This window comes from Strongylocentrotus purpuratus, unplaced genomic scaffold (genome assembly GCF_000002235.5).
Source record: "Strongylocentrotus purpuratus isolate Spur 01 unplaced genomic scaffold, Spur_5.0 spur5_scaffold_15, whole genome shotgun sequence".
Taxonomy (NCBI): Eukaryota; Metazoa; Echinodermata; class Echinoidea; order Camarodonta; family Strongylocentrotidae; genus Strongylocentrotus; species Strongylocentrotus purpuratus.
This window is the reverse complement of record NW_022145600.1, coordinates 23152690-23171305: the sequence shown is the minus strand read 5'-3', so window position 1 is coordinate 23171305 and position 18616 is coordinate 23152690. Positions and strand designations below refer to the sequence as shown.

At 38.3% G+C, this 18616-nt stretch overlaps 1 protein-coding gene across 1 annotated transcript in view; it reads left to right on the top strand.

The window, feature by feature from the left end:
• The first annotated feature begins 3132 nt into the window (after positions 1–3132).
• LOC115924093 (transforming acidic coiled-coil-containing protein 3-like) overlaps positions 3133–18616 on the top strand; it is a 52630-nt gene continuing 37146 nt past the window's right edge. Inside the window, exon 1 of the mRNA XM_030985846.1 lies at positions 3133–3263. The gene's annotated coding sequence lies outside the window, so the exon portion shown is untranslated. The remainder of the gene's footprint in view (positions 3264–18616) is intronic.

Genomic DNA, 18616 nt, shown 5'->3' with positions numbered 1-18616 from the left:
ATTAAAAGATTGGATATTAGCTATGGTCAAGCTCTGCTGATGTCAAGTATTTTTGAAATTATGCCAGGACTGATAATTCGGCAAAACTTAATCGAAATTTGGGATTAAATTTACGGTGAACTCCTACGGTCATCTGTAAAACTACATAAACTATATTTAGATGGCGAGGAAGGTTTTTTTCTTCTTCAAGTAATGCGACGAGGGCTAGTGGTGTCCATTTATTATCGACGAGTATAGAAAAGTGCATAAACTAATTTTATTGTTCTTTTCTGTTTTATAAATACATTTACACAAGTTTTCCACCAGATGATTATCCTAACAAAAAAGACGTTCTTATAGTTTTACGGTCCATGATACTTTTAAAAATTATTCAAGTTTTAGTCAAGCTCATAAGTTCATCCAAGTTTATTATTCCATGGTAAACCAAAACTTGGTAGGCCTATAGTTAAGTTATAGACCTAATTACTCTGGGATCTTGTTGTTGTTGTTTGGTACTATCGGCGTTTCATTCTTTTTTAGAATCACGATACATAGCAGTCCTTCTTCCGCGCATTTTTTGTATAAGTTTAAAGAAATATCATAATTAGACAATATTTAATCTTTTGTTTTTTCTATAATTGTTATATTTATTTGCTTATTTATGATTACTTATCAGACAGTATCTTTTATTAATTTGTGTGTGCTGTGTTAGCGAAAATTGTTTATATTATATGCAGCTAGAAGAAAATAAATCAAACTTATCAAATCAATTCAAATCAAATTGATGGGGGGGGGGGGGGGGGGCGGTCGGGGGCACAATTATGTAGGCATAGGCCTACTGCAGGCTACAGCTGTGTACAAGTTAGATGCAGTAGGGCATAACGTATACTTCAACAACTTAGGCAATTAACATTGATCTATATACTGGCGGATGGATACTAACTTATTACTAATTTCAATCGGATGACTAATTAATGTTGGTTCAATTCTTCAAAGGACTCAAATACTAACTTGCAACTGAACACCGAAATAGATTCTTTCCAGCAAAGACACACATGAGATCAAGCTCAAATATAGGTGTTTTTCCCCCTTCAAAGTCACTCTCCTATTTGGATGATCGCCAACACGAGATAGGCCTATGTAGCGATGAACAATTTGTAAATGTCATAACTTTTCCATCATTGACAGATGATTTTGGTAGGCAAGATTTAGCTGATTTCGTTCAAATTGCCGTCTTTCACCTATTACAGTTGCTACATTTCTATAAAAAATACCGGGTTATTTTGGGACAAGAGGAGATGGATTCCACCCCTTGGAATCCGGGCTTGGAATCTCAGCAATGCATTTGGAATGATGAAAAGTTCTGAAACATAGCCGAATTTATTAGAGTATGTCTTAAATATTGCTTAAGCCAGTGGCGTAATGAGCAAAACCTTTTTGGGGGTCAGAACACAATCTGCATCACCATCAAGTAGCATAATGCAGGGGCGGCGTGCGTCTTCAAAAAAAAAAAAAAAAGGGGGGGGGGGGGGGGGCATCAACAAAAAAGGGCACCTACAAAGGGAAACATTAAAAAAAAAGACTGAAAAGTTCTTTTAAATGTAATATAATACATTTATTACTTTTAAAGACCGTCAATACTACTGGGTCAGAGGGGATTAGACCATCCAGCCAGGTCGCTGACAGGTGGCTATCTCATCAACTCAGCTCTCAACTAACATCAGAAAAAGAGGATCATGGGGGACCAACAGGCACCGATTTAGGAAGTCTTCTATATAGAGGGAGCAAGTAGCTACAAGTAGGACAGTGGGGCTTTAAAAGATGTTATTAACATCTATTTAGAGAAGAAAAGGTGCTCGTGTCAAAGTATAAAAGGCAACTAACAGAAGTGAAAATGGGGAATCTTTTGAAGGAAAAGGGCACCTATCAGAATTATAATAGGGGGCATTTATCATATGTTAAAGTGGGCATTTTAAAAAGGGGGAGGGGCTCATAAAAAATAGGAAAAGGGGCACTTATCCGAAGGACATAATTATGGTACTTATTAAAAAGGCAAAGGGGCACGTGTCACAATAAAAGAGGCAATTATCAGAGAGGTAAAAAGTCGCATTGAAGAGAAAGAGAAGAGGGTTCTTATTGGCGAAGGAAAAGTGCACTTATTAAAAAAAAGGAACACGAGTCAAAGTAAAAAAGGGGATCACTCGGAGATAAAAAAAAAAAAAAAAAAAAAGAGAGGAAAAGGACAGTTTTATGGGGGGGGGGGGGTCAACTGCCCCCCCCCACCATTAGTACGCCAGGGGCCATGAAGTTTCGTATCTATGTAGGCCTATAGCCTAAACGGGAATATGGGTTGAAGTAATAGGGCAATCAGGAAGAAGTGGGACAAAACTCTCAAAACAAGTCAAATTTTAGTCATAGAGTAAGTAGGAGATGTTAAATTAATAAATCACTTTAAAAAAGAATCTTTTACAGTCGCTTGTATAACTTACCTAATTATATTTATACGGTTTGGCCCCGGCCGTTTGTCTGAAGTACTTTTCTGCAAATATTAATTGCCTGATACTGACCGCGGTCCATTAGTGTTAAAAAATTGCATTTACAAATTATAAACGCCCCCCCCCCCCGTAATACAGGATTTTACTCGAATATACCCAATTTAGACATATAATTATCTTCATTTATCTATTTCATCCTGCAATGTACAGGGACACTCCACAGGATCTGTAAGTCGGGATGTAATGCCCAAGAAGTAGTTGAAATGCTTTGATTATGATTTAATTATGTTCTATCACATGTCATTTAATTTCAATAAATATGGCATGGGGTCACTGCCCAAACACAAAATAAAACAAAACAGCAACAAAAAAACATTAAAATATGCCATAAAGCCCATATGGCATCTTTTCCCGATCTTTTCCAGAAATGCTTGGACTTGTGACCGCTTCTAGGTCAGAGATGCCGGGATCAGACACGGGTAATTAATCTAATTAATAATTATCTAATCTAACTTTACTATTATGGCATTGAGAAGTTATAGGCTATCTTTCAAGAGTATACACATTTCATGCATTTGATTTCTCGGGACATTTTTACTTTACCATACAAATCGACACATTTTCTTTGCAGATAAGATGTAGATTTGATCTGCGCATGCGCACTGTAAGCTATTTTTACCCGATCGGAAAACTGGACCAACCGTCATGGAATTCAAATTTGCTTGTTCGCGATTTGTTGGCTACAATCAAATGACAGTGTTTTCTTCAAAAGTCAGTTTTCATATTTCGGTAAGATTCATTGATTCTGTTGACATAATTTGAGTAACTGTGCTTTCTTGAAAAGGACAATATGATTCTCTTTTCTGTGAGCGATGACGTGTGGCCTGTGGTTCAGGTTCGGACTATAATGAGATGTGCACAAAATGAATGAGTTGTGCTTATCACTGAACGCCATAGCCGTTGCGTGTCGTAGGAAATGATACGCCTACCGTACGGGGTTGGGTTTGGCCAGCACCCGGTCGGTTGAGCTTCCGCCGCGCTGCCCCGTCTACCGGCCCGCGGCCGAGCCTGCCGATGGGTGTGTTTGATAATCCATGTGATGCTGTCTGTGAGCATCGATATTGAATTGATTTTAGATGAATTCCCACATTATTATAATGAATTTCATGCCAATCTTTTAGTTGTTTTACCAAATTGCCAATAAACGAGAGCAATTTTGCCAAGATGTCACTTGTTTTTTGTGCATCTCATTCTCACCATCTTTGTACTTTAATTTTAAGCAGTGTCATCTGATCTGATAATGATGATGATGTGTGTGTCTTGTCCGTGTCTGTGATCGTGGATTCATACTTATTTCTTTCATTAAAAAGAAAAAAAAAAATTAGATGCAACATTGCAAGTCACCAATTGTTCGTCTATCATGCAGTTAATGAGTATTTAAAATGAATGCACAAACCGGTTTATAAAATGAATAACCCTGAGTCATTACGGTTTTTGTGCTAAACGTTAAACCGTTAAATGTATACGGGCGGTTTTGTTTAACCGTTTTGAAATTATACATATTTTTACATAGATCTACATGTGTGTAAATTTTCAAGCATTCAGTCCTTTCGATGAAGTCATAATGTTTTTAATTATATCTCCATATCGGCAATGAAGTCCTGGCAATAGTTATTGTTTTTAGATCTCTGTAAGGGCAATGAAGTCTTGCCAATAACAATAATTATTGTTTTTAGATCTTCGTACAGCCAGGCAACGAAGTCTTGCCAATAAATATTGTTTTTAGATCTCCATAGGGGCAACGAAGTCTTGCCGATAATTATTGTTTTTAGATCTCCATAGAGGCAACAAAGTCTTGCCGATAATTATTATTTTTTAGATCTCTGTAGGGGCAACAAAGTCTTTCCAATAATTAGTGTTTTTAGATCTTCGTACGGGCAACAAAGTCTTGATTTGTTCTGTTTGTTCTGCAATCTGTATCAAACCTATCTTTGCCCATCTGTCTCCCAGGCAAATGTCAGTGTCGAGCCCTGGAATGTGGAGAGATTCATGATGGAGTTAACAAGTTTCCACGAACACACACACACACCCTAAATGTAGTAATGTACTAAACAAGTTGACATAATCATCAAGTTTGTTTGTCTAAAGCTACATAAGTTTCGATTCGGTTTGTTCAAAGTTATTTACTAAACAATACAAATACTTGTATTCTGTTGTTTAGCCAATGGGTTTGTACAAACTTCCATGTAATTTACTGAACAATGCCATGATTTAATTATTAGTCAATAAATATAAACCAAATTTAGATTTAGCTTGGGACAATTTTTTTTTCTCCAGGGCCTTGTAATGCTAACTAATCTCCAAATGAAGACCTTTCAAACAGTAATAACAGAATTGAGAATACTTTCTTGAGTTGGGATGGGTGTCTTTTATGAGGTAGTCTAATGGAATCCTCTCACACTGCCAGTGTAACTACGGTACATGTACATGTAGCTTGCAGAAATTTGATGGCTTTCTTTTTCAAAAGGAAATGATGGTTTTGTACAAAGGAGTGATTCACTGTCAGTTGCTTTGTGGAGATAATTTTGTTCATTCAAATGTTAAAGTGTCTTATTGGCACAGCAACTGTGGTAATTGACAGGTTGACAGATTCCATATTTTTGATTGATTGCATTGCATGCATATATTCGGATATTCCCAGACTATAACTTTTTCAGAAGAGGAGGGAAGAACAATATAAAGTTTCCCAAGTAAGTTTAATTTCTGTTGATGTTTCTTTTCGGTTTATAGCTTTGCAGTGAAGAATAGGTTAGTTTTTAAGAACCAACTTTTTCTTATACCGGTAACTATGAAAAGCATAAACTCAAACGAAAAAAATACTGAACAAATTTCAGGGGCTACTTTTCAAGCTTGCTTGCATGAAAATAACTCTCTTTAATTTGTTTTGCATTGAACTTTATGCAAATTTTTTTTGGGCTCTTTTATGACTTTCGGGGGCTCTTTTTAGCATTTGGGGGGCTAATTCGCCCAGAGCCCCCGTGTATTTTTTTCACTGAACTCATAATATCACCATTTTGAAGTAATGTTAAACTGATAATTTGTAAGAACTAAGAAGCCATGTAGTTGTCTGTACTTTTTTCTTGATAGTGTTGGGGTTTATATTTTGAGGTCGTGCGGGACTGCGGGTGGCCATTGTAATTCCAGGGTATCTTCACTGTCTTGGGAGAGTTTCCTGTAGTTTCTCTGTAGTACTTTTATACATGTATGTCATGTGTTTTGATGACAGGCAGACATGGTATCAGAAAGATTTACCGGTAATAATATTTGAATATAATTACAAGTACATGTACGTGTAATAATATTTGAATATAATTACAAGTACACTGTACATGTACGTGTAATAATATTTGAATATAATTACAAGTACACTGTACATGTACGTGTAATAATATTTGAATATAATTACAAGTACACTGTACATGTACGTGTAATAATATTTGAATATAATTACAAGTACACTGTACGTGTAATAATATTTGAATATAATTACAAGTACACTACTGCCTAAAGGTTTTGGCAGCGGGCTGCGGGCGCGGGCAAGCTACCCGCGGGTCGCGTATTTTTTTTGAGTGTCAATTGCCAAAAATGTGAGCAAGTTCGGGCAGATTTCGGGCAGATTTCGGGCAGATTTCGGGTAGATTTCGGGCAGATTTCGGGCAGCTGAATTGAACGCACGCGCGGAATTTGGGGAGCGCCCGAACTTCGGGAAGTTCCCTAACTTCGAGCTGCTTTGTTTACTTTGTTGCTATGCGCCGTTGCTTTGCGCGCAATGTCTGTGAAAAAATGCGCATCTGCGTGGAATGCTAGTGCTACGCGGCTTTGTGATGTCATAATGGTTATCTCCAAACGTCACAATAGTCACTCTAACTCGATGTTTTTGTCAAGAAAACAACCATTAAACAGATTTAATTAACATGCGGTGAACGTCTGCCGAGTTGGCGTTCTCGAACTCATGTCATTTTGTCCAAGTTAAAATAAACACGATGGAAGGACATAGCTAAAAATTAAATCAATTTACAATTTAAGTATTTAGTGTTGAAGTATTATCACTTATTTTGGTACAGTTGTCGCCTAACTTTTTTGTCAACTGCGGACTACCGCAGATTTTTTTCTTCTCCAGGCGGCTAATTACAAAATAGACAAAATTAACTGTCTGGTACGAGGATAAATGCTTCGATAAAACCAGGGAGGTGACCCACACGCATCCGGTAACCCTTGCTTCACACGCAAAGGGGGATTGACTGGCGATTTTTACCGGAATCTGGCGAACAGTTTGCCTTTACTTTTCTTCATCTGGAATCAACCGAAAATATCAAAACATCCAAATAATTATAAAGACTTACTTCAGGGTTCGTACACATACACATTTTAAAAATTCCATGACTTTTCATGACTTTCCAGAGCAGGATAATGTAAATATCCATGACCATTTTCAATGATGAACATGTCTTAATTTAAAGCGTACAACTATACATCATCGCAATACTAGAAAGCAAATCAAAAAACTATAAGGCGCACCCCTATTTCGAAGATCCCCCCCCCAAAAAAAAAAAAAAAAAAAAAAATCTGTCATCTTTAGTTAAAAAAAAAACATTGTTAGTTGTTACTAGACCTAGGTCTAACTTAGTTCACAAGCACTTCAACTGTGCCTCGTATAATGAAAAGTGAAAGTATTTTTCGAACACTGAAATAAGACGCGATCTGATGTGGTTAACAAAAAGCCACCCAAAAAAAAGCCAACATTGGTCTTTTTGTTAACATCAGATCGGCTCTTATTTCAGTGACAGTGTTAAAAAATACTTTCATTTTATTACGAGGCACGGTTGAAGTGCTTGTGAACTGAGTTAGACCCAGTAACAATGTTGTTTTTAAAACTAAAGATGACAGAATTTTCCTCCGAGTCCAAACAGAAATGTGGACAGGCTAGTTTTCGTGTGGTGATTCGTTATCCCTTGTGTGAGCTGCATCATACAGGTGAGTGAGCTGAAGACACGGTAGAGCTTCGGCCGGCAAAGTGCCTTGTGACAGGGCATAATTTATCGAGACTGAAAACAAAAACTGAAAAAACCCTCTCTTCCTTTCAAATTAGGAACGTAGTTTAACTTCAAATAGTAGATCCTATTCTTTATTTGCATTATGTAATTCATGTTGAGACACAGAGACTTTTGAAAACCACTAAAAAGTAGCATTTGAGGACTCAAATATCCTGTTCCTGACTATTTAAGGCGCACTCCCGACTTTCGATATTTTGCTGACGGAAAAAAGGTGTGCCTTAATTGCGGACGTTAGGGAAAGCAGCAACCACGAGGCTAGGCTAGTTAACTACTGGCTGTATGCTCGTGCTCGCACCATGGACGCCAAATGTGGAATCAAATGCGATTCAGGGTTGCGATATTCGAGTAAAGAGCAACACAATTTTTTAAAGGGGTTCTTAAGAAAACACGAGTGGCTCATGATGCATAGTTATTTACATTTAAATTATTGTTTTATGAATATTCTGTGGCCGCTCGCGTGGCCCCTGTCAAATTCCACCAGCCTTCAGCATGGACCTACTACGAACCATCATGACGACAGAGAAAGTGCATGTTACGCAATGTTTACGCCTTTTCTGTTCTTTCTACAAACCGCAGCGGCATGCATGTCTGAAGTGAGAGGGCAACTTCACGAAACAAAGCTTTAGTAAACAAATCAAATTTCTAAAGGGAACCGCTTTGTGTGGAAAAGGAAAGTTATTGCCCAGTCACTGAAGAGATGTTGAGTTGTTCTGATGCTGGATGATACCGATTTATCGATGGTGACCGTATTGATGATGATGGTGATGATATTGATGGACGATGATGAAAATGCTGGCTGTATGTATTGATGGCGATTATTAAAATGATGATGTAGAGAAACTCCAGCCCCCCCCCCCCCCACTTCACAAAAATACACACACAAGATAGCATGGCGATAAACAATGAAAATACGTTATAGATGGAAATAAAAATTCGAAAAACGAGTAATACATAAGGAAATAACAAAGAAATACTTGAGGATTGAGGAAAAAATAGAAAATGATTGAAAAAATCTAAGAAATACATAAAGTAAACACATTTACGAAGGAAACCAGAAGACTGATTAATAATTGCTTCATAAAGATCTACGTATGGAAAGAAAAAATGATAATCGAAAATACATGATTGATAGAAAGAAAAACATGGAATTAAACAAGGGGGTGATTGTGGAATGGGGTAATTTCCAGGGAAATGTAAATGTCCACGGGGGGGGGGGGGGGGGGGGGGGGGGGGGGGGGGGGGGGGGGGGGGGGGGGGGGGGGAGGGGGGAGTAATTGGCCGGGGTGATTGCCCAAGGGTAATTCTCCTAGAACTATAACCGTAATGAACAAGAGAAGGGAATAGAGAGAGAGGGAGAGAGGGTGGAACAAAGAATTGCAAAAACAGAAAAGATGATGAGAAAGATTCGAACAAAATCAGAACTGCTCTATCTCTCTCTCTCTCTCTCTCTCTCGAAGGTTCAATCATCACTACTAAGATCACGTGATCTTACCGCGCAAACATGATCTGTTTATAAATAACTTATGAGATAAACGCATGTTGCCAGACACCTTGTCTCCAAAGTACCCTTTGTTTAGAAACACTTTTAACATAATACGAAATATACGCTACGCTAGCTCTCCTCATTCAAACATTCAATTCATTGGTGAACAAATTAAATTTGGAATTGATTAATAAGTTCTCTGCTTGTTTCGTGTGTCTATGTTTGTTCTTATTTTTAGTTAGATTGTCTTCTTCTTTTTCTTCTCCTTCCTTTTCTTCTCCCCCTTCTTCTTATTCCTCTCCCCCTTCTTCTTATTCCTCTCCCCTTCTTATTCCTCTCCTTCCTTTTTTTCTTCCCCCACCCCTCTGCTTCTTCATATCCACTTCTTCGTTTTCTTCCACCCCCCGGCCCCGCCCCTCTGCTTCTTCACCTACTCTTCTCCCCCCCCCCCTCTGCTTGTTTATCTCCCCTTCTTCTTTTTCCTCTCCTTCCTTTGTTTTCTTCCCCAATCCCCTCTGCTTCTTCATCTACTCTTCTTCTTTTTCTTTACCCTCACCCCTTTGCTTCTTCATCTATTCTTCTCCCCCCCCCCCTCTGCTTCTTTATATCCCCTTCCTTTTTTTCTTCCCCAATCCCCTCTGCTTCTTCATTTTCTTCTCCCCGCCCCCTCTGCTTTTCATCTACTCTTCATCTTTTTCTTCTCCTTCGTTTTCTCCCCCTGCTTCTCCATCTCCCCTTCTTCTTCCTTTTCTTCTCCCCCTTCTTTTTTTTCTTCTCCTTCCTTTTCTTCTCCCCCTTCTTCTTTTTCCTCTCCTTCCTTTGTTTTCTTCCCCAATCCCCTCTGCTTCTTCATCTACAGGTGTACTCTTCCATCTTTTTCTTCACCCCCACCCCTTTGCTTCTTTATCACTTCTTCTCCCCCCCCCCTCTGCTTCTTTATATCCTCTGTTTTTTCCTTCCCCAATCCCCTCTGCTTCTTCATCTACTCTTCTTCATTTTCTTCTCCCCCGCCCCCTCTGCTTTTCATCTACTCTTCTTCTTTTCTTCTCCTTCCTTTTCTTCCCCTTCCTTTTCTTCCCCTTCCTTTTCTTCCCCCCTCCCCTCCTTCTACTTATTTCCTTTCTTCTTTTTCCTCGCCTTCCTTTTTTTTTTAAGGTCACGAACGTGATGCAAGCAGCGCGAGCATAGGTCCTAAGTTGACCTAGATATCTACGTAAGCTTCGCGTACCACGTGCGTCCAAAATCTAGATCTAGCATGCATAGTGTTAGCATAGGCTATGCCTACAGGCTACACAATGTAGCACTATTAGTATTAATTATGACTTAGCTGTTGCAAAGAAAGTATCTCTTAATCCTTGGAATTAAAATATGGAAACAGGGACTGATGTGTCATTGGCATAATGTAAGGTGAGACCAAATTGTTCATGTCATTAGTCTGATGAATGCTCAATTGAGCCATTTTATTAAGTTTAGGCTAGAGCCTAGGCTAGGCATGACGATGTGGTACGGTACATGCTAGCGTTTGCCGTCCCCGTTGCCGTCCGGCTAGCGACTGCTAACTTCATGGACCCTGGGCCTAGCTCCTCGAAGATGTTTGGCAGAAAAATATCTAAAGCCTACGGTGGTCATCCATTCTTAGATCTAAATCAGGGGGTCTAGACTAGACTTTAGGCTGCCTTACTCATATTGCTGTGAGAGTTGGTGAACACCAAAACAAATTAGTGAGCGTCTTTCCTAACATACACTCGACTCTCCCATACACTCTACGTGTATTTGTGTATAATTTTCGTGCGGTGCGATTCATATTTTAACACGCAAATTGTATAGGCAAATTGATCTGCAGTTGAATCGCTCTTCTCGACCAATTTGACTTTTCAACGTGACGTCATCGGGTCTTGTCGCGTGCGAGTCTTAAAAACGCACGACTTCAGCACGCGCATCATTTCAAGGCGAATATAGTACCGGGCAGATTTCGGGCAGATTTCGGGCTGATTTCGGGCTGATTTCGGGCAGATTTCGGGCGCGACTCGAACATCGGGCGCGACCCGAACATCGTTTCTTCAGCTACGCGCTTCGGGCATCGGGTCAGCCCGCTGCCAAAACCTTTAGGCAGTAGTGTACATGTACGTGTAATAATATTTGAATATAATTACAAGTACATGTACGTGTACATGTATGTGTTGAGATTTGAGAAGGTAGACATACTGTACATGTACTGATATGGATAAAGTTGCACACTTATAATTTTCTAAATTTCTTAAGTTATTTTCTTTTCTGAATGAAGTGTACATGTCCATGTACAGAAATTTAAGTGATAATTTTGTGCAAGTGAATTATATTTGCATGTACCGGTAAACTTGCATACAGTCACACCTCAAATTTGGGCTGATAACCCATTGAGGAAGCCTCGCTGATAGCTACAGTTATGGACCAATATCCTGTGACAGTGCAAAACAGGTGAGCAAGCCTGCTGTTGGACACACCTACCAAAGCAATAGGTTCTCAGCTACGAATATGAGCTATCTCTGTACAGGTAATTCCGGCAAAGACAGTGATCGCTGGATGAAATGATCACTTAATTCACTTTCCCAATATCCACATGGCGGAGGTTTGCGAGTCTGTCTGTGTCACAGGGGTTTAGCGGCTAATGCCACATTGCATGGCTAGGATGTGAGTCACATGTCATGATCAAATTATGAGGTAACCATGTTCATTAGGACAAGACAGGACGCCTGTGATGTGTTTATGAAGTGCAAACCGAATCCATAGCCTTAAAATGAGCTTCAATGTCAGGTTAGTTGATTTCTTTGAAAGAAATAGATATCATATCTAAATCTGAATTCTGAAATCTGAATGTTGGTCTTGACTACCGGTATAATAATAATATTCCGCTTTTATATAGTGCTTAAGCCTTAATACAATGTCTCTAAGCGCTTTACAGATATTTAAATAAGCACTTTACAGATATACACTGTACTGACCAAGCAATTCTCACTCATGTACATTACATGTAGTTAACAGATAGCTGCTTGCAGGAGGTATTGCTGAAAATAACAAGTACATGTAGCATCAATTTGAAATAGATTCTCTGCTATCTTTCTGATGGACTGTCAATATCACAAAGAAGAATTTCTGTTTACCGGTATATTTGATCAAAGTTTCAAACTGTCAGGGAACATTTCTGTATAAAATTACCTTGAACATGAAACTTTATGTAAGGTAGTCTTCGGTTGCGTTTATCAACCAGATTTTTGGCTAGAATCAGGTTTCTCAAACGTCTTTCAGGCAAATTTAGAAAGTGATTAACGCAAAGCCTTTTTTAAAGGGCTTTAGATATGGGCATATCTAAAGACGCAAAAAGGTGTGTTTTGAATGTGACATACATCCAGAATCATGTTTCTGAGAGATCGATAAACGCAAAGCTGTTTTGAACCTCACATACAAATAGGAATTCCCAGGCTAGTCTGCTTCCCGGGTCAAACGGCGCTGAGCAGCTGCGAAGAGACAAGGACTTTATTGTGAATCGTGAAGAGTCGATAAACGCGACATCCCGCAAATCACGATCGTATAGTGGGGTACGATATGTACATATCTAGTGGCAAGCCCTGATAAACGCGCCCTTAAAGATACAAAAATACACAAAATTATACTGTAGTACTCAACAAAACCGAAGTCCACTGTAGCAGTTCTCCAACGTTTGGAGGGCTGACACAAGTACAGGCAAACTACATGTACAATGTAAACAGTACTATCTAGTTTGACCTAGACACTATGAAATGTCTCATTACTAATAGTGCGCTGGAATATAATGTCATAAAAGCGGCTTCCTTCCTATCCCAATTTCCTGGTCAGGTTGTTCAGATCGACCTCTAGTGACTTTGCTAAGTCAGGTCTAAATCGGTGGTGTAAATGTGCACACATTGACATTGTACGTACTATCGGTATGTCTACAGTAGTATGTACCGTACAGTTGGAAGGGGTTGCATGTAACTTCCAGTCTCCACATTTCCATGTATGTTAAACAAAATTAAAAAATAGGACAATTGAATGCAAACCAATGCAGGCGCAAATGTTACTAAAATAAAACACAGTCATAACATTTAATATATAACTACACCCTGTAACCCATTTATAATTATTACGGTAAAGGGAAAACAAACAGAAAGAAAGAAGCAGGGAAAAGTACTTTCTTCTTTAGCTCTTGATTATGAAACTTGCATGAAAATATTTGGTTAAATGCAAATTCATACCCTACATCTTTATCAACTTGGGAAGAGGACCCTTTCTCTCGCTTGCTTGCTCAAATTTTCTGCTAACTTCATGCTAAATTAGGCCTTGAAAATTTGTCCAATAGACCCCCCCCCCCCATCCCTCTATTCAAGATAATCTACATGTGGATATTTGTTTTGTGATTGTAACTTGTCTGCACAAGTTATAGTCTCTGAACTTTTGCAAAGGTATACTTGATAAAGAGCACATAAATGTAATTGACAACATCATCTTTGTGAAACTCATTCCCTAATAAACATTTAACGGTACATGCAATGTACAAGTCCATGTAGATCGTGTGTTGGAGGATACGCAAGCTGTACATGTGAACATTCCATGCATTGTTGACATGCTTTAGCTCACTGATAATTCTATGAGTGATAGTGACATGTACACACAGTCATGCACTTTTTCCAAGATTGGTTGGTGCTCAATGTGCCTACACATGCATGATTCCTCTCTTTCTTCATTGTTGAATCATGAAGATCTACCATTGTACTGAAGTTTTCACAAAGGTGCCTGTCAAACACCCCTTCAAAGAAAAAAAGAAGTGAAATACGATACTGATATTGAATAATATCAACATGTATCGGCATTCAAGAGGAAGTAGTGTTGTATGAAATCAATGTGAATGTACTGTACATTATCTATTTTGAAGAAGCATTGTTAAGGTGTAGCCCTTAATGCAGGGTCGTCTTTTAAAACCTTTTTGTTGTTGTTGGGTGGGGGGGGGGGGGGGGGTATTACAAATTTGTTACAATGTTGCTGTTATTATTAAGTAAATTGTAATAGTAAACATTGAAGAAGTAAGTAATGGACCTACATGTATGTACACCTATTCATACATTTGTGTATTAGTAGACTGGATTAGTTGTTACAAGAGAATCTAATTTTAGAATTTGCATTTCATTATAATAACTTGCTGGCTTGATTGTACACAGAATGGGATAAAGTTGTTAACTTGTTATCAATAAATGCTATTGGCTTTGAAGATTAGGAATCAGAAGGCCTTCTATAATTCAGTTATCCTTGCTTGGACTACAATAATCTTGCAACAACAAGGACATTAATTCACAATTATGCCCCTTCTTGCACCCATCTTAAATTCTAAATCTGATACCTCAGTCATTCTGTGAGTTCATTATTGATGCATTATAACTCATCGTAAGGCCCATATCCCAGCATGATCCAATCATGGATCTACTAAGAAGTCCATGATCCAATCGACCTGAGACGGAACAGTTCCATTTGCTCTCAGCCTTCAAAGTAGAAATGTCTTATGATGTATGTCACTGTCACAGCGTACTGCTAGGTCAATCGGTGTGCACTCTGGGTTCATTAGGGGACTTGACATCTACATCTATCCATGTGCTTTATGTATTAAAGTGACTATTTTTAGCAGTGATTGGTAACGTGAGACGGCATGCGTGGGACTGCAGTAATACAGTACTGTGATGAAAATGATCATTTGATGCAAGAACTACAGTACCGAGACGGTCATGGACGTTTGTTAATGTGCAGTCTTCCAGTAAAACTGATCAAATGCTTCCTGTAAATGGTGACGTTTGTTTTGTCTTAAATATGTCTTTGCAATTTTGCATGTATTGTCAATCATTATGGCTGTCAGACAATTTAGTTGGATGTGATTTTATGTGCATTGCTTGATTCATTTCTGGTATATGGGACTGTTTCAGACAGTTACATTGAATTGCAGGTAGCACCATTCTTTACTTTTTTCTTCTCATTGGAATGATTACCGGTATATGTTATTGATTTCATAAAACTGGTGTTTCTAATTATTTTTACTTGTAGATTCAAATTTTTATTTCAACAACTGATATTTGTACATGTACATTGTAGGTTTTAAATGCTTGGTATTGTATGATTAGGATATTCATTCAGTGGACAACATTTTAGGACTTGAAATGATTTACTGGGTCAACGTTTTCTTATACTTGATTAGTAACATTCCATGGATTTATTCATACTTTGGCACAAATACTGCTAATAGTGACTTGGAGATTTGAAGGAACAATCAAATACAGCAGGTTGTGAAGTTATTGCGTGGTCTATATATTGGTATGATTGTTTAACAGTCTGCTTTATAGTGCTTCTTTTTGTCACATGGACCTCTACATGTACAGTGTACTATACATGTACAGTATAGGGATGTGTTTCCTACATTGTATTTCCTATCCTTTTTCAAAGAAACACTTGTATATATGTATTTCGTTGAGAATAGGACATCAAATTATTTCAGTGGTCACATGATTACAATTAGTTTGAGATTCTGGCTTACACCTGTACATGTATGTATTCTGATATTTGAATATATTCTTTTTGACTTGGGCAATTCCAAAATGTAGCTTTCTAGTTTTTACAGGGTATTATGTTGAGAAAAGGGTTTGAAAGAGATGAGAGAGAACAAAATCTCGCAAACACATACAGTACATGAACTGTAACTTTGAGTTTGCATTTATAAGTAGTAGTCATGGCACCGTGACCATAAATGGTCACAGCCATGATGAAGACAGGGTCAAAACACAACACCTTTCATTATCATTGGGACTAGGTAGGTGATGGTTTGATATCGCATTGCACCTTCATGGATGATATCTCTGTCTTCACGGAACACTATACGTCTTGTGCCGTGCCATACTGTGTCACATCTGTTTTTCCAATGTTTTATTCATTTGTACAGTGTTGGTTCACTCTAAGTGGAGATGTTCACCTCAACCCAAATTCTTGTTGTGTTGTTTGTATCACATCAGATCATGATGCACTGTGATATTGCAACTGTATGCATGTACCATAATACACAATGCTACAGCAGTCAGAGTTTTAAAATTGGAATTAGTGAAATATACCATTATGATCCTCGGCCTTGAAGGTTATTGTGGTTTACGATGCAGGTCTTCATCCTGGAGTATTCTCCCGATATTCTTTGTAACGTTCTTTAAAAAAAACGATAATATTAAAAAAATTGAAATAAGATTAACTATGATTTTTTCCAAACCCCAATTAATGTTTGTAAACAGGTTCCTCCAAATGTATACCAGCCAGTAAAATCAGATACTACTTCTACAAGATAGTTTTTATGAGAAAAATAAAAAAGACAGTCCTTATAGTGTGAACATATCGTTTAACTCGTTGTGTTAAACGTAACACACTCTGCCCTCCCCTTTCACGCTGTCCTTCATGAGTCATTACCGCTCAGTCAGTAGCCACCAGGCAATATTCTAATGTGTGTATCGCCCGCTTAGAGTCGAGATGACAGTCACAGCTACAGCTATATTGAGTCACCTATCTCTGATGAGAAACGGGAGAGGTTAGTTTGATGGAGATCTGCCAGGGGGCTTTATGAAGATGCCTTGATTATCCCTAAGATCAATTTTTGAATCTCGGTTATGATTTGATGAATATATATATATTTCTTCATCATCAATTGGCCCGGATCTGCACCCGGCCGAGCTGACACAAATTTGATTATAGATGGTGGAGGTAATGAGGCGTTTGATTGGGAAATTGATAGAAGATACACTTTCAGGGGTTTAACCTGCACATACGTTGTAACACAACCATGATGGATGTATGATGTTGTGTACACACCACGATAGAAGTGTGTTATTGATTTGTGGATGGGTAAAATCTACATCCACAGTGAGTCAGGGGCTACATACATGAGTGTAGGAGTGTATTGCAATGTACTCACTCTGAGTGCTTTTGGGATTCCTGATGGAGTGAGTGAATGCTCATATTTATAGCAAAATTCCTTTTTTTCATGGGTACTAAACGAAAAATATAAAGTGTGTCATCTTTTCTGGCACCACAAAGATACAGAATGAAGGGTGTTGGGGACTGCATGTACATGTGTGAATGGTAGAATACTACAGGCCCTGCATTTACAGTACATGCTCTATATTAATTATATTACATTTCTGCATGACATCTACTGGGGTAGATTTTTATTGCAGGCAAAAGTGATGTTTATGGCAGCATGTTGTAGACAAACAAATTCAGTGTCAAAACAGAAAAAGGAATAAAATTGAATTATTTAAAAAAAGTGAAATGGTGCCACCTGTTTACATGTATGTTTATTGGCACCATTAATTAATACAATTTCATCATGTTTGTATGTATGCAAGATATCATGCAGTACGCACATTGATGCTTTTCCATGTTCTTGAAGTTTGGTTTCACATAGGCCATCATGTAGTTGTACATTGTACATGTATGTCTCGGTACATTACACTGCTGCTCTCTCCCCTAATATTGATTATGAATCTGGTTCAGGTTCACATGTGTTTCAGTATTTCATTCCTTCCTGCATCACTTTAAAAGCCATCATAAGTCAATATCCTGTATCCTTAAAATCTTCAGTTTAAGCCTAATAGCCCTATCAGTGGAACAGTTCCCATCCTTCTTGCAAATCTTACTAGGAAATCAAAATGGGAGGTGTCTGTGCCCAGCCCAAAAAGATGGCCTACCCTGTTATATTTTCATAGCAAGGTCAGCTATTTCAGATTTCGAACGCATCTATCTAGATCAGATGCATCTATTTCCTTGAGCAAATTGTTGAAGAAAAAAAAAAATCCCAAAATGTCCTTGCGCACACCAATTACAGCTGAGAAGACTTGTAATGCACTTTTCTGTTTCAAGTGTTTTTACTGGGGGTAGGGGTAGAATTATTTTCCTGTCGATACATTTTATGAATTTGTCATCAGACTTTGAATGTGTGGACTGGTTGAGCTCAGAAATATTTTTTTGGTGATTTTTTTTTTTTTCTCCCCTATGTCTTGAAATATCATGAATAAAGGTGCGCACTGGACCTACTCAGTTTGAAAGATTGTTTAAAAGGACTAGCCTTCCCTTTTCTTCAGAGTTGAATGTTCTTCGCTCAGAATTCAGGGGTATCTGTCAATCAGAGGTCACCTTACATTGAGACATAACATGAATTTTCCTTCTGTTCCATTGGGCATGTTATGGGCACGGCATGTCTTGCTGATACCAAGTGATAAATCACTGTGCAGTAACATCTTAACCAGGATGCGTGGAGGAACATGAAGTCGCACACTCGTAATAATGTATGTGATGTCGTAGGGGGAACTACAGAAGCAGCTGTGGAAATGTTTACAGATTAATGTTGCGATTTATTGCAGAGACGTTGCGAGCTCAATTGAGAGACATTTGTCTTGAACATGCACAGGGGAATGGATAAAGTACATCCTGTACTGGGATCATAAAACAACTTGAGATTTTATTGTTTTAACTATTCT